Source organism: Eleutherodactylus coqui, chromosome 4 (genome assembly GCF_035609145.1).
Source record: "Eleutherodactylus coqui strain aEleCoq1 chromosome 4, aEleCoq1.hap1, whole genome shotgun sequence".
NCBI lineage: Eukaryota > Metazoa > Chordata > Amphibia > Anura > Eleutherodactylidae > Eleutherodactylus > Eleutherodactylus coqui.
This window is the reverse complement of record NC_089840.1, coordinates 237337871-237350082: the sequence shown is the minus strand read 5'-3', so window position 1 is coordinate 237350082 and position 12212 is coordinate 237337871. Positions and strand designations below refer to the sequence as shown.

Sequence of the window (12212 nt, the reverse complement as noted above, 5' to 3'; positions counted from 1 at the left end):
GAAGCAGGGGCTATCTTTTATTTTGAGCTCCGGCAAGCACCACCACACTACTCTGTTCAGCAACTTACAGGTGGTGGCACAGCTCTGCCAGCCCTACCCAGGCACTCTAGCCACCCTCCACGGTAGGAAGCTTGGTCTAATGGGGTGGAAGTGGCTGGCAATCGAACCTAGCCCTAAAGGATATCTTGGCCTTTTACGGATCAAATGGGGCGCCAAACATCTTTGGTAAGCATTTTTTAATAACCTGAATTAAAAATATAAGAAAATATATTTCAACCCAGAAATCCTGTTGAATTACATTTTATTTATACATTTGAATACATTTGAGCAGTTGTCCTTGCATTTTGTTTTGTTGTTATTTTCAGAACATGATCAATGGACGAGAACATTGTGTGATACGGTGTCTCAGGTTATCTAACAATATCCTAAGGAGTAGTTATATTCATACAGTCCAACAATTACAAACTGCCCTTTAAAGGCAACCATAATGCTGATGTGGCCATCAGTGTAGATGAGTTCGACAGCCCTGCTCTAGAATATCAGGGTACTCCTCTTTGGTCATGGATTTTGACACTACAACCAATGGACAGAGACCATACCATGAGAAACACCTCAAGACCCTAATGGGACCTCTGCTGTACTTAACTGTTGGCACAACACACTCGGGAAATGCTGTTCCTCAGGCATCCTCCACACCCAGGTATGTCCATCTCATTTGTAGATGGATTAGCGCGGATTCATCACTCCATAGAAGGTTTTTAAATTGATCAACTGTCCAATGATGATGCGCCTTATACCATTGTAGACTGACCAATGCACCTTTTTTAACAGAACTCGCCAGACATTTGCAGGATGAATGTAGGGAAATACCAGCTAAAAGTGCATCAGATGTTAATGAAGAGTACCAATGTCAATGGGAACAAAGCGGACCCTAAAAAGTATTAAACTAAAAGTATTACTTTTGGTAGGATAGTATATATGGCCAATATATGGCCCAGGGCAGGGAATAGGTATCTGATCAGCGGGAATCTAACTGCTGGAATCTCATCCCCACTAATCACAAGAACAGGATTCTAATGTCTCACTGTATGACTAGTGTGGTGGGTGAGCATGCGCACTTTTGCCCCGCTTCAGTCATCTGTAAGGGACTGTTGAAGAGAAGCAGAGTACAGCACTCTCCAGAATCCCCTAGCATGTACTCTGCCACTATTCTATTTGTAAAGGGGAAGATCAACATTCTCACCATTCAAAGGTTTAACTCTTGGGGTAAGGGTTAACAGTCCTGTAGCTCACATGGTTGTCATCTGCAGGCGCACACACACAAACATTGTGCCTAAATTTAGTTTACAGCTTAAGTATTGACTAATCAGTTACACTGTCACATAGAAACTAATGCCTGCATTTACTTCTGCAATTCATGGTATGAATGAGGTCAGTAGCTCACAGTCTCTGGAGAACTCACACAAGAATATTCACAGAGGATATAAAAACGTAGTAAGTAACTCAAGACAAGAAACGGGGGAAAAAACTGCTAACTAACATTTTTTTCTACGTCTCTACTGCTATTTAATACAGTCTGTTGTTCCCTGTCAACAACCATTTTAGGCTGGCGAGAAGTTGAATTACATTGTTCTTCAATGGGATGACAAAAGTAAGGTCTAGAAACTATCTGCCCCCCATGAGTACTACTTTACCACATGTCTCTAATTCTGGGAAGCTCTAGATACAATTACATGTGAAAGTGAAGTCAACAGCAATTTTTTTTAAGAAAACCGTGATCCTTGTGACCATCGTTGTGCTGACCATATGATCAAGTCATGCATGACGAATAAGAATTCATTTCCACAAAGTTATAAAAATTCTTCTTGAAACTATTAGAGAGAATGAAGAATAAAAACAGCAAACACAAAAAACAAAACTGGTCATCACATTCGTAACGATGTACAATCTAGACAATAGTCCATTACAAGATGTCCCCATTTATAGAAATCCCAAGCATAAGGCAGTATTCACAGAGCTGGTGTGATGGCGCAATGAATTCATACATGTCCCTGCCACCTTCTCAAAAAGAAAAGAACATTTTTGAAAGCAGCTCAGAGTGCTGGACAGACGAAGGAAAAAAAAAAGTCATACTTGCCTCACCTGATCAACTGTAGCTCCTGTTCCGCCGATGCCTCATACCCTGCTCCTCCACTTCCTGCTGCTACAGTGATGACATCTTGACAATGGGATGAGACCGCTATAGATAAACACTGGTTGAAGTGAGCCAGTGATTGGTTGTTTTTGCGATCACATGCCCCTGGTGTCCGTAATGTTATCACTGAAACTGGAAGTTGAGATGAGCAGGGAATTAGCCATCGATAGGGTGATTGGATGAGATCATTGTAACCAGTCTGTTAGGAGGTGTTGGGACCAGTGGTAGCATGAAGGCACACACACAAGGAGAATGGGCTCAGAATGGCATCAACAGACCTCCAGTAGAGAGATTTGTTTAATTGTCCAACAAGCACGAGAAGCTCTAACTGTTTCGTTATCAGCCATCCAGAGACATCTGGTACCACCGTTAGAGGCCTCTGTGTCTGTCGGAACCATTTCCAGGCGCTTGGCTCAAGGACATTTTATTTCACAGTGCCCATTACGTGTATTGCCTTTGACACCCACCCATCGTCACCTCCGTTTGAGGTGGTGTCGTTAACGATGAAACAGGACTGCTATGGAATGGAACCCAGTTGTCTTCAGTGATGAATCCCAGTTCAGTTTGGGCACTAATAATGGCCATGTCTGTATCTGAAGACCTAGGGCTGAGCGCCTCAATCCTACCTTTACTGTAAAGCAGCACACTGCCCCCACTGCTCATGTGATGGTCTGGGGGAGGTAATGCTCGGTCGCACACAAGGGTGTGACAGGAATGTCTCCACAACATTGTCACACTTCGGTGGCCTGCCCAGTCACCAGATTTATTGACAACAGAATATGCTTGGGACCATCTAGGATGCCAACTTCGTCAGCTTACGAGTTTGCATGATCTAGAGGCTCAGTTACAGCAAATGTGGAAAGATATGCATCGGGATGCCAAACGGAACCTGTATATCTCCACGACGGCCCACATCTCGCATCCAAGCTAGAGGTGACCCAACAGGGTACTAGAGCCTCAATGCCCACCCATATCAAATCTTGCATCTGAGCTAGAGGTGGCCTTCAATATACTAGAGCCTCTATGCTTGTCTATCTCACATCCGAGCTAGAGCCAACCTCACAAGGTACTAGAATCTCCATGCCCACCCGTATCACATCGTGTATCCAAGCTAGAGGCGTTACAACAGGGTACTGGAGCCTCCATTCCCATATGTATCACATCTTGTATCCAAGCTAGAGGCACTACACCTGGGGACTAGATCCTCCATGTCGCCCGTTTCACATCTTGTATCCAAGAGGCGGTACAACAGGGTACTAGAGACTCCATGCCCATCCGTATCACATCTTGTATCCAAGCTAGAGGCGGTACAACAGGGTACTAGAGCCTCCATGCCCATCCGTATCACATCTTGTATCCAAGCTAGAGGCGGTACAACAGGGTACTAGAGCCTCCATGCCTACCTGTATCACATCTTGTATCCAAGCTAGAGGCACTACACCTGGGGGCTAGAGCCTCCATATCGCCCGTTTCACATCTTACATCCAAGCTAGAGTCGGTACAACAGGGTACTAGAGCCTCCATGCCCACTCGTATCACATCTTGTATCCAAGCTAGAGGCAGTACAACAGGGTACTAGAGCCTCCATGTCCACCTGTATCACATCTTGTATCCAAGCTAGAGGCGGTACAACAGGGTACTAGAACCTCCATGTCCATCTGTATCACATCTTGTATCCAAGCTAGAGGTGATACAACAGGGTACTAGAGCCTCCATGCCCTCCGTATCACATCTTGTATCCAAGCTAGAGGCGGTACAACAGGGTACTAGAGCCTCCATACCTGCCTGTATCACATCTTGTACCCAAGCTAGAGGTGGTACAACAGGGTACTAGAGCCTCCCTTCAATGGGTCAGTTTTTCACAATAAATTATCCTTTTGCTCTGATATTGTAATCACTTACTTGTCATTCAATTCCAACAACTTCTAGCGGAGGGATTTTGACACTAAGTATATATGAAAGACCTATTATTCCGACCACACGTAACTATGACAACATCCCCCGCAGCTCCATGAGTTAACTTCATATTGTTATCTTCATATTAAAACTAATATGCTGCTGGATGCCAATTCACATATCCCTATGAAGAGAAATTTGAGTGGTCACCTAAGTAAATATGATTATGCTCAGGGCTTTAATGTGTCCTAGTTTTCTAGAACAGCTTGGAAATTTCAGTTTTTTTCTAAGATCTCTCATATATTTGCTTTACAATGATAAAATGAAATGGCTTCCGATAATCCGACATTTATTAAGGTTTACTGATGGCGGATTAAAGGACTTTTAACAGAAGAGACCAGCTAAGAGGTCACAGATTATCCAGAGAGTGACATGGACAAGAATGTGGCAGCCCATGATGGGACTACAGCGAGATTTAAACATAGACTAGGATTCAATCCGAAGTTTGAAGAAATTTAAAGAGGTATTCCGATTACTAACTAATCAGTGACCTCCGCTGATTGCCAGAAGGTGGGTCCTATGCCCCCCGAAAGACTGGCAAAATAAATGGAGCTGCAATGCGCATGCTCAGCCACCGCTCTATTAATTGAATTGAGAGTGCTGAATATAGAGTTCAAGTGTTTGGCAATCTGCGACACTCTAATTTTGCCCATCTCTCAGGAGACATGGCATTCCTGCCCTGTCAATCAGTGGAGGAACAACCGCTGGGCAGCTGGTTATGTCACTTATCTTAATGTCACCCCTTTAGGAGAATTTGTGCTTTACACTTAGATTTAGCTCTTTAGTGTAACAGAGCTGATGTTGTGTTTAGGGCTCTGCTGTGTTACACTGCCCTGAGTACCAGACAAACCCCTGGTGACTCACTTACCCCTCTTTAAAGGGACTGTTCAAAGATTTGAAAACATACCCCTACCCATAAGATAGGGGACATGTCAGATTGTTGCAGATCCAGCTGCTGGGACACAAGAATAGGGCTCCAGTGTCTCCCTATATGAATGGAGTAGCAGCCAAGCGTATGCGCTTTGGCTCCATTCACCTCTATGGGACTGTTAAAGACCGCTTATTGCTTAGTTTGTCTTTGGCAGTCCCATAGACTTAAATGGAGCTGCAGCATGCATGCTCAGCCAAAGCTTTAATCATACAGAGGGACATGGACACCCCATGCTTATTTATGGTGGGGGTCCCAGTGGTCGGATCCCCACCATTCAAAACTTTTATTCCCCATCGTGTGGGTAAGGTATAAGTTGGAATCTTTGAAGAAAACCTTTAAACAAGAACTCCCAAGGCTATAATCACAGCATAGCTACAATGAACATAGAGTAGAGGCCAGAAATGTACTCATGGGGTTGGGCCAGCATCAGCAACCGGCAAACTCTAGCTAGTGGTAGAGCCCACTGTGCCTCGAGGAGCCCACTCATTGGTGGGATTAATCTGGTCCTTCTTCTTGGAAAACAACTTAAAAACTGTCTTAAAAATGCAAATACTATGACATTGGCACTTCCTCCTCCAACCCTTGGTGCCTTCTCATCGTGCCGCCTGCACAGTTCCACAAGCCTTGACAGTGGAGGCCAACGCAAAGGATGGAGGATGCAGAGGAGTGTGATGGAGAGGAGTTTATTACTTTATATCTGGGACACATAATTCACTAAGAGGGCCCACTGTAAGTCTGTTGCCCAAGATGCTACGTAAAACTGAAGCCGGCCCTGCCCTGGGGTGTATATTCTATGGGTAGAGAACTTAGGTTCTAGACAATCCCTTGTAGAAAACCCTAATTAGGACAGGTTAAGGAAAGGGGTCGAGAAACGCATCAAGAGTGGCCATCTGTTTTGGAAGATGTGACTCCTGTAGTGACAAATGCTGGAAGTGTCGCTCCTCACAACATGCAGAAAGTAACAAGTATTTCATAATCAAAACCTAATTAAAAGCGGAAGCTTACGCTTGTTTTATAATCACAGCCGTAAACGCTGTCACGCTTTTTTTTTACCTTTGAAGCCCTTAGCAAGCAGCAGATCAGATGCGGAAACCAGCTGAACTTATTGATCTAAACCATTTTCTTCACACGCGGGGTCTTGGCAGCGGCGTTTCATCACACGCACAAGACGCTAACAAGCGGCGCAGGGGAGCAGATTTACACTATTCGCATTTACATACATAAAAGAGATATGTTCCCCATCAACCCCTTCTGTTTTCTGCTTGAAACATGACAAATCACAGAAACTCAAACATGAAATAAAGAAGGAAGAAACAGACGCTACATCCCCAATAAACCAGGGGGAACGTTTAATGCGCGCTCTTATAAATACAGGATCGCCAATAAAACCTTAGCACACAGGGTTTTGATTAAAGGCGGCATATACTCCTTTGTAACGAAGACATATTATTCCCTTGTTTGGGCACCAGAGCATCTGGTTAGACTTTACTGGATGAAATAAACATGTACAAAATGTAAATTTGTATTTATATATAGTAAAATATCAGTCTAAACATATACTACGCTGATTAATAACGCCTTAAAGCTACAGTGCCCATTTTTCCCCAGTCATAAGGCATTTAAAGCCCCAGTGCTAGTCACCTAGGATGGCTATAAAACCTCCCAGAAACATCAATAAATGGCAATAAATATAAGTTGGGCACGCTGTTAAAAAGTCTATTCAATCATTTCTAAGGCATATGAGCTTCAGGAAAAGCTGCGTCAACCAATATGGATGCTTCTGTATCTACCACAGGGGCTCGGGGATTGTAGCTACATAGTGATACATCCACGGTTGCTATATTGTTGCAAAAAGACAGATATAGTCTTTTCTAAGTAAGAAGGTCACCGGGTGATAAATTGATGGAACAATTTAATTTAACTTCATCCCGGGACCTCTAGCAATTAGTTGTAATTTCAGGGAGAACTTTGTCGCAATAAGTGATCAATTCCCCTTGGGCCCCCCTACAGGGAAAATGAATAGGCTGGTTACGTAATGCCAGATGTATTGGGTCCTCCGGAGTGCGAGGGAGCAAAATGTCTGTCGTAATCCAGTATCTGACTAGAAGGCGCACCAATGTTTGCTTCCCTTGTGTTATATAGAACGTAACGTACAGAAATACTATAAGGAGCTTTCATAGAGAACACCACCGACAGCTTAATTAGTTATGCCACATAACATGTTATTAGTTATAATGTGTTTTGGCAGCAATGAAAGGGTTAATATGCCAAACAAGATTTGCAAGATTGCATGCCATCTGCATTAACACATTGTAATGAGAAAGCGACAACGATTCTCATTGACCCTTAGGCTCTTCCATTCAGTAGACACAACAAATACTGTATCTGCAAAGACTTCGAGGTGCGGTGATGGCTGCGAGGCTTGAGAAATATTTTTAAAACCTGTTAAGAAAAACTCATAAATGGACCTACGAAAGGGATGGCAGCAAAAGTAGTTCTTTTTAAAAAAAAATCTGTTTGAAAACATTGGCTGAAAAGGAGTGTCTTCTAGGATTCCTTTTGATAGCAATGACTAGTTGCATCATCCTTAGAGATGAGCGAGCGTACTCGGAAAAGCACTACTCGCTCGAGTAATTTGCTTTATCCGAGTATCGCTGTGCTCGGGTCTGAAGATTCGGGTGCCGGCACGGAGCGGGGAGCTGCAGGGGAGAGCGGGGAGGAACGGAGGGGAGATCTTTCTCTCCCTCTCTCCCGCCCGCTCTCCCCTGCTCCCCGCCGCGACTCACCTGTCAGCCGCAGCGGCACCCGAATCTTCAGGGACGAGCGGGGAGATACTCGGATAAAGCACATTACTCGAGCGAGTAGTGCTTTTCCGAGTACGCTCGCTCATCTCTAATCATCCTACTTTACCGGATGTTTACCGAATTCATGGAGATATATGGAAAGACTCCACAATTTGGTGGGTCTAGACCTCTTCACAGGCATGAACGTTCATTTGACCAATCATTGGGCCGTGTAAATGTGCCAACGATCAGCACTGGATAGGTCATCGGCTGATTGCTTAGATTACACTGCAGAAACAAAAATTGTAGATATCGGCACACATCTTCCATTGTGACTGAGGGATGTGCTGCCAATAGTGATGATCCGGTACTACAGAGGACTGATCGAATTAACAATCATTCATCTCTAATATAGCTGCAATCAGTCTGCGCAAAAGCCATTTTAAGAGTCACTCCGGTAAAAACACATTTTCCCATGCCTGCCTCTCCTCACCTGATTGCCTGTCACAGTTTGGAGGTCTCTTCGGTCTATTGCAGTCACTTCCATGTAGTGCAGATTTCTCTCGGATGCTTATCAGGCGTCATCTTAAGGCCAAAATTGTGCGATTTTCTTGCGATGCAACAGCGCTACAAATCGCATGTATGTGAAGCCCATCGCATTGAATGGCTGTGATTGGTTCATCAAGCACTGGCTCTGATTGGCTGAGCCGCAGCACTCGAGAACCAACAACAGCCAGCGATTTCTGGAGGCGGGGATTTTGAACTCCTGACCAGGAAGCGAGAAAGGAAAAACTACAAGCAAGTCTGCTGGGTTCCTGAGGAGATGTGTAACGGAGCCAGACAGCAGCTGTTAGATGATGTTTTTTTTTATTTTTTTTAAATGCAGCTAGGGCTTATTTTCGGGGGTAGGGCTTATATTTCAAGGTCCCCCGAAAACCCTGGGAAAAGAGTGCTACTAAGTCATGCAACTTTGTAGCAACACAAAATCACGATATCGCCACGAGAAAACCCCGCGATTTCGCACAGAACACCTAAGTGAAAGAGGCTTAAGGATGAGATTTTTTTACTTTCAGTTTCACATCTATCCCATGATGAATCAGTACAGCATTAGCTAAAGGCTACACCATTTGTTTTTTTTTGCCTATTTGGCGGTGCAGTTTAATTATCATTACTTTCTATTTTCTTCTAAATAAGCTCCAACCCATAAGTATACAGTCAAGAGGATGAGCTGTGATCTCCTCTATTATAACTGTGTGACAGGAGCTGTATGATCAGCATCAGTAACTGTAATAGGAGTTTCTGTGCTCCCCTATAGGCAGTTTCTGTGTTAGGAATAATGTAACAGCATCACACAAGCTGAGAAATTGACTAGAAACTGAATACATATCCCCAAGCAGATCTGAGCTGATCAAAATTGAGATTACATGACTGAGGAAAAAAAGGGGGCCAGGAGTTTCAGAAGGAGGGAAGAATTAACCAAGATAACACTAACTGATATATATATATATATATATATATATATATATATATATATATATGGGGCTAGCTACAAAATGAAGTAAAAAAATGACTATAGTGCCCCTTTAAACAAGCACCAATTTTGTTGATGCAGTTTTAAATGGTTGCTGTTGACCCATATTCTGCTTCCAGGTAGTTCTCTTTTATTAGAACTGGTCCCCAGGTATGAAATAGCCACAACCCTACCATAAATACACTGCCTACTACTTTACCAGACTCCCTATATATAAACAGTTGTTAAGGGCGTTGTCCACTTCAGGCATTACATTTTTATTAGATAGATGCAATAAACCAATCACAGGGTGTTCCACCGCCATGACTCCTAGCGATCAGCTGTAATGTCATAACAGAACAGCAAGTACCAGAATTCCCTACAGCGCCACCGCAGGAAAAATGAAGCATTACACAGTTCTCATTAAAATTCATGATCTGTCTGTGTAATGTCTCCATGTTCTCTTACTCTGCAGTCACAAACTGTACCTGTAAATAATTGATAGAGCAATATGGGAAATCTTATTATGGCAAATGTGACATTTTATTCCAATCATGAAGGAAGGGGGGGGGGGGGGGGTGTAATAAAAACTAGCACAAAGGAAAAGTACAGGAGTCACCCAGAAGAACCAATTCTGCTACAGAATTTAAGTATGTCCAACCTGCCATAGAAGTATAAGAGCTTTAACCTGATGGGCTGATAGGTAAATGCCAAGGTTGTTTTTGTCTTCTGTACACCAGCGTGTGCGCGCAATTTCCTATATGAGACTAATACAAGAGACTCCAAGGTATAATGTACAAAGACTTGTGAGTTTTACTTTCCCCATAGCAGCAGACATGCTACTGGGAATGTGATCAAACCAGTAATGCCAGCAGCTGGGATTACTCACTGGTGAACTATGGTAACATGTGGGTATGATGTCTGGAGAAGTGTCTGGCGCTTACATAACAATTACTTACAGATTGTTATAGTATAACTCCCTTTTATTTAGATGCTTAAACATAGCTTTTAAGATTTTCTGTTGATTGTAGTTTTTCATTGCCCTGAAATAGGTAATTTTAAGCGCAGCAGAGAAAGAGCCTACAGATCAAAGTGTGGTCTTTGACCATCGCAGAAATAAAAAAATGCTGAACTATTCTGATAGATCCAGAAAATGGAGAAATTGCCTTATAAATGGCCCACGTCAGAACTGTAAAGTTCTGTGCCCCTCTCTCCCCCACCCGAATAGTCATAAGCATACTTTATTTTATCCACATTTGAAAACAGGATTACAGCAAGTTTTTAATGACCTCTTCCCACAGTGATCACAGTCTTTCTCTATGCCCAGCAGTGTTCCCTCCTCTGTATTTTTACATTGGCCAACTATTGCCCAAAAAATTAGTCAAATGAGTGATTTTCACAGTCATTCTGTGTAAAAGCAGGACCCACAGGGTACTGAGTGAGAAATTGCTCATTAGTCGCTACCTTTCAACTCACTGAAACAAAGTGACTAATGAGCAACTTTTCACTCAGTGTAAACAGACAGTTGTTCATCTATGAACGACGGATTGTTCGCAATGAATGGAGGTGGGTAGACTGAAGAGGTCTCCCGGCGCCCCTCCAAGACGTCTCCCGGCGCCCCTCCAAGACGTCTCCCGGCGCCCCTCCAAGACGTCTCCCGGCGCCCCTCCAAGACGTCTCCCGGCGCCCCTCCAAGACATCTCCCGGCGCCCCTCCAAGACATCTCCCGGCGCCCTCCACCTCCATTCTCTGAACAACTATCGCTCCTATGTGAAAGCAAAAGAGTGATCATCCCATGTAAAGGCACCCAAAGGTCACATTCTCATGGTCATGTAAACCCATGTGAGAACAGTAAGCTTTATGCTCCTCCTTCCCAAACTCAAGCGGTCATTCTATCCCCCTCTCCCCACCTGACCTAGCTGGATTTTTAGAAGTTTTTAGTCTTCTTTTATAATTCCCCCAGTGATCACAGCAGTCTTCCCCTCTCCACACAGCAGATTATTATTTACCATCAGCATGCTATAGTGATGTGCCCTCTGCTGGCAGGACGCTGCCTTCTATTACCAGTTACTACATATTGTTTCCGCTTCCCGCTCCCACCTCTGCTAACAAAGATCATAGAAATAGGAGTGAAAAGACAATGGTGGAAAAGTACAAATCAGTTCACAGCTGATTGTAGCATAGCAAAGTTTTGTAAAAAACGTTGACTTTTTGACTGCTAAATTACTCTACATCACTTTCTCTGTAGGGTAGTGGTTTGTCTGTAGGGGGCCAACACAGTTATGCATAATTTACGCCAGAAACTAGTGCACATTATACCAGAAATCTATGCCGGATCATAAATTTTAGGTGGGTTGTGCACCGATGGGAACAGCATTAAGACTAGCCTATGAAACAGCGGTCTTAAAGGTAACCCATCACGTCCCCACAGCACCATAAACTAAGTTATGGTCCTATTAGGGGACGTGACAGGGAGCCGGGCGATGTATTTTTTATACTCGTCTGATCCTGCGATCCAGTGCAGTCATCCAATGAATATCATGCAGTGCTCGAAAATCTGACTCTTTTCAAAGTCCCATGTGCCCGCTCTCCCATAGACTTGTATAGGAGGGCACATGCACAAGACTTTGAAAAGAGTCCAATATTCCTGCCGCCTTCAGAGACGGCACCTCTGGGTTGTGGGGGCAGGAGAGTATAAAAAAAAATACCTCAATCGGCTCCCTGTCACATTCCACAAATGGCATCATAACTTAGTTTATAGTGCTGTGGGGACACGACAGAATACTTAATAAGTGCATTGTTGCAACAGATCTCTGTAGGTCCAGCTTCAGAAACCCC

General features: G+C 43.7%; 1 protein-coding gene across 2 annotated transcripts in view; it reads right to left on the bottom strand.

Annotated features, from left to right (window-relative positions):
- Positions 1 to 12212, bottom strand: part of SEMA4G (semaphorin 4G) — a 233950-nt gene that overhangs the window by 83293 nt on the left and 138445 nt on the right. The window lies entirely within an intron of this gene.